General features: G+C 39.8%; 1 non-coding gene across 1 annotated transcript; it reads left to right on the top strand.

The window, feature by feature from the left end:
* Positions 1-3,034: 3,034 nt before the first annotated feature.
* On the top strand, positions 3,035-3,141 carry LOC145080844 (small nucleolar RNA R71). The gene has a single exon (XR_013695424.1). It is a non-coding gene; the product is annotated as a small nucleolar RNA R71 (small nucleolar RNA).
* The last annotated feature ends 1,907 nt before the right edge of the window (positions 3,142-5,048 follow it).

Raw genomic sequence — 5,048 nt, 5'->3', positions numbered from 1 at the left:
TGTTGCCTTCATGTTGGAACTCCTTCAAAAGGTAAGGAGCTAGTTCTTCTTCATAGCTAACACTCTGTAGCCATTCCCAATCAATTCTGTTCGGTACATACACTTCCTTCTTCTTAATATCGGAGAGCTTCTTCTTCCACTTCCTCATTGTTGACGCGGATTCAATTTGCGGGAAGTTTAACCATGGAAACTCCCCTTGGCTACCAGTTGAAGATTGTCCTCTTCTGAACATGATTTCTTTTGAGTTTAAACCTTGAGAAATTGGAAGAAGATTTGAAGATTTCTTTGAATGCTTGAGAGCGTTTGCAAATGGGGTACCCGGCGAGTGTGGTGTGGAAACTGAATTTTTAGGGTTAAAACCCTATTTACCAGATGTAAAAGTAATTTCGAAATTATTTTTTTTCTGTAAATAAAATCGACTCGTCGAGTCAGGGTCAGACTCGGCGAGTCTAGTCGCGCAGTTAAAGATTTTCAGTGATCAATATATACTCGTCGAGTCAAGGTCAGACTCGGCGAGTCATTTAACAAATTTGCATATTTTTCAAAATTTTTCTGTTTATTATGAATCATTTCACCCCACACTTAAGCTAGGCACAATCTCAAGCAGACATGTCCGATGATTTGGAAGATTAAAATCGTGAAACGAAAAAAAAACTAAAAAAAAAACTAAAGAGTAAAAGAAAGCAAACTCTAACGACGGGTTGCCTCCCGCCAAGCGCTTCTTTTTGAGGAGTCATGAGCTAGACTCCTTCCCGGTTACGTTTTGTCATCTTCAAGCATCGGGAATGTACGCCTCTCTTTTTGTGGTTTATACTTGGTCTTGTAGGCGTGAATCTTCTTCTTGTAAGCCTTCTTCAATTCGTCTTTTCTCCTTTTTATTGCCTCATCTCCAGCTGTTTGGTCTTTCCTTTTTCTCTTTTTCTGTTTTACCCTTTTCTTTTTCACCAACTCTTGAACATCCTTCTCTTTAAATTTAATGATTTCATATTTCATGATGGTCCGTGCTCTAGGTTTAGTGTTGAATTGGTGATCAGCTTCCTCCTTCCTTTCCTTTATTCCTGCATCCTTTCCCGTGCTTATCCCTTCTCCAAATGGCATCGTATCAATGCATGCCACATCGGCGTGTTGTACCTCTATTCCTTTTACCTCTTCTGCCAATTGTTTTTCAAAAACAGTAACTGAACCCAGGGTATGTGAAAGACTATTCACAAACAGATCAGCTTTGGTCAAGTTTCTATCCAGATCGACTGGACTCGTCGAGTCCATTATGACGACTCGGCGAGTTGGATCGGGTTCTATCAATCCTGGAGTGTTTTCTGAGTTGGCTTCTTCCAGTAGTTTTTCAAGCTCCTCCAAGTCTTTGTTAGCATCTTCAACTCCTTCAGAGTGTAGTGTGAACTTACTTGGGTCTTCTTTTAGTAAAATTTCAAGCTCTTTTTGTAATACCTCATCATCCAATTGGATAAATGAGATTTCTTCTCTCTTTTCTTCTTCTTGCTTGACTTCTGGAATAGCTTTAAACATCACCGACTCATCCCCCACTCTTAATGTCAATGTAGACTCACATATGTCAATTAGGGCACACGCGGTGTTTAAGAATGATCTTCCCAAAATAATTGGTATTTCGGGGTCTTCTTCCATTTCCACCACCACGAAGTCTACTGGAAAAATAAACTTGTCCACTTTGATAAGGAGGTTTTCACAAATGCCTTGTGGATTAATTATCGTTTTGTTTGCCAAGTGGATTCTCATATTTACCGGCCTTGGTGCTGGTAAATTTAGCTTCTTAAAGAATGAGTAGGGCATCAAATTGATGCTTGCACCTGAATCAGCCAATGCTCGTGTAGAAACTTCATTACCAAATTGGCATGGAATTACTATGTTACCCGGATCACCCTTCTTCTCAGGCAGCTCACTCATCAATATCTCCGCGACTCCAGCCAAATCCTTCCTAGCAGCAAAAAGGCCTTTAAGCAAGTTAAAGTATTTCGGAGTTTGGAGCATTGTTTCCATAAATGGCATATTGACTTGTAAAGCTTTAACATGCTCCATGAAGGTTCTATAGGCTTGAACTTTTTCTGCAGGCATGGCTCTGGTTGGGTATGGCAAAGGAGGGTTGTATGGCTTTAGGAAACTGGCAGTATCTTCATTCCCGACGGGACTCGTCGAGTCCATGAGGGTGACTCGGCGAGTCGGGTCGGGTTTTTCTGGTTCTGGTTTTTCTTCCTTCTCTGCCTTCTTCTTGGAGACTCTTAGTGTTTCTGTAAATTCTTCTTCACTGCTGGAGGTTATTACGCTCACGTTCTCCTTTCTTGGATTGGGCTCGGTGTTGCTCGGAAGTTGACCCGGTCTTCTTTCATTTACTTGATGTGCAAGCTGCTCCAGCTGTTTCTCAATGTTGAGAATGGAAGCTTGCTGATTCCTCAGCATGTTTCTGGTTTCTTGCATTGCTACATCGTGATCATTATGTCTTTTCTCGGACGCGGTTATGAACCTTGTGAGTATGTCTTCTAAATTTGCTTTCTTTTCCGCCACCGTCTCTTCCTTTTGATAGAATCCCCTCTCCCTCTGTTTGTATTTCTCCTCCTTAGCCTTTTTATACTCTTCGTATGGGAGCCATTCCTTCTTGGGCTTCCTCCAGTCTTCATCGTATCTGTCGCCACTGGAATAAAATACTTGAGCCTTTTTATTTCCATTCTCGTCTCGATCACAATCCTTGGTAAGATGAGGGCCGCCACAATTTTCGCATCCTACCCTAATAGCATGGATCGTTTGATCCATTTTCGTCATTCTTCGGTCTAGGCTATCGAGTTTAGCTATTACCGCCGCCATGCCATCGTTCACCGAGTTTACTGCTCCTCGACTCACTTCATTCCTCGGATTGTGGTATTCTCTAGAATGCTTAGAGAATTCTTCAATTAATTCCTTTATTTCCGGAGGTGGCTTTCGGGTGAGCGGGCCTTGTGAATCGAGTAGTTGCCTTGTGGTGACATTAACTCCATCATAAAAGATGGAGACCTCCTGTTGGCTATTAAGATCATGGTGTGGGCAATTTCTAAGTAAGCTCTTGTACCTTTCCCAAGCTTCATAAAGAGATTCTCCGGGTTGTTGCTCGAAGTTGGCAATGGCTTTCTTTAGCTTGGCTATCTTGGAAGGTGGGCAGAAATGGTCAATGAACTCTTCTTTCATCTTGGCCCATGTGGTGACCGATCCGGGAGGAAGTGATTTTAACCAATCTTTTGCAGCACCTTTAAACGTGACAGGGAGCATTCGAAGAAGCTGGGTCTCGTGTGGAACATTTGGCACGTTGAAGTAGTCGACCACATCATTTACTTCGTCCAAATGCTTGTAAGCGTCTTCATGATCTCTCCCGTAAAAAGGGATCTCCTTCAGTTGAGCGAGAATATGGCCCTTTAGCTCAAACGTAGCGGTTGCGGGAATTGCGGGTTGCACAAGTCCCGGCCCGGTGTCATCATGCATCCTTTTCTTCCACTCCCCCATGGGGACTTCATCGATGTTAGCCATAGTGATAGCTAACTCTTCTTCAGAATCGGTTTCGTGCTCGGAAATATGCTCTTTTTCTTCCTCGGTCTCGTACTCGCTACCTTCGTGAATTGGTTCTTCAATTGTTAATGAGGCACTGGACGCTCCTGATTTGCTGCCTTTCTTCTTGCTGAAAACGGATTTCAAGTTCTTGAGTGGTGAGTTCTTTGAAGTTGCGGTTTCTCCTACGGCTTTTCCCTTGCTTCTCTTTAGTGCGGATTCCGGGTCTTCCAAAGGTGGTACTAGAGGTGTGTCCGATCCTCGGGTCATGAAACAGCTGAAAAAAAAAACGAAACAAAAGAAACGAAACGCATAAAAGGAATAAAAACGAAATAAAAAATAAGACTGAAACAGCGATGGACTCGCCGAGTCTGCTCGAATGCACTCAGCGAGTTCAAGGTCAAAACAGAAAAGAAATTTTCTTAATTATTCTAAAAACGAAATTTTATTAAAACTAAATCTACTTACTGATTTGCTTTGTAAATAACTTTGTGTAAGATAAATCCCACACAAAGGATCGATTAAACTAGATTTTACTATTAATTTTAAAACCGTTCCCCGGCAACGGCGCCAAAAACTTGATGTGTGTAAAACCCACTATTTTTAAACCTACTTTTAATTATCAAATAACACACAAAAGGCAGTGAACCTATCAATTGTGGTATAGTTCAAGCAAGTAGGGTATCGAACACAAGGAACGGCAAATTAAATACTAAAACCTAATTTATCTAATTTAACTAATAAGTAGGGGTTTTCTCTAGTTTTACAAGACTAGAAACTTACTAATGATTACTTGTTAAGCTAGAAAACAAAGACTTGACTAGATTCAATAACGGAGAAGTACTTCTATTTAGTTCAACTTAATTGATCATATGGTTGATTTCAAGGTAAAAGTGCAATGGATTAATTCTTTTGCTAGTTACCGATTCAATTGATTAATTCCGTATTCACTTCATTAATCCTTAGCAAATAAATCAATTTAAACAATGGCCAGTTGTCTATTTCAATTAAATCTACTAGATATATTATTCGGGTTAAGTTAGACTTGCAATAGCTAATTAATTTATCTTTTAATTAACTTCTTGTTTAATGGTCATCTCACAAGCTTGCACATAAATTTACTTGATTTTCTTATTAATCCTAGTTTCATGTTCATTACACTAGACATATGACAAAAAGTGTTCACTAAGTATATGAGATTGATAACTAATAGATGTTCATGCTAATTAATTATCTCCCTATTAACAGAAAATCAATTATCATTCATACACAAGGTTCTTTAGCAAGCTAAAATAACTAAATTAACTAACATAGAATTAATCCTACCAAGAATCAAACCATATTACCAATTTCGTATCCCCAAATAGAAGTTTAAAGAATTTAGCTCATAACAGCAAACAAATAAGTTCAAGTTGCTTAATCATGTTGACAAAACAAAAGAAACAAATAGAATGGTGGAATTATGCCTTAATTACTCCCGGAATTGGATTCTAGCTTCCTTGGTC

Source organism: Lactuca serriola, chromosome 1 (assembly GCF_051521515.1).
Source record: "Lactuca serriola cultivar US96UC23 chromosome 1, Lser_US96UC23_V15, whole genome shotgun sequence".
Taxonomy (NCBI): domain Eukaryota; kingdom Viridiplantae; phylum Streptophyta; class Magnoliopsida; order Asterales; family Asteraceae; genus Lactuca; species Lactuca serriola.
Note: the sequence above shows the minus strand (reverse complement) of the source record. Positions and strands in the feature narration are given on the sequence as shown.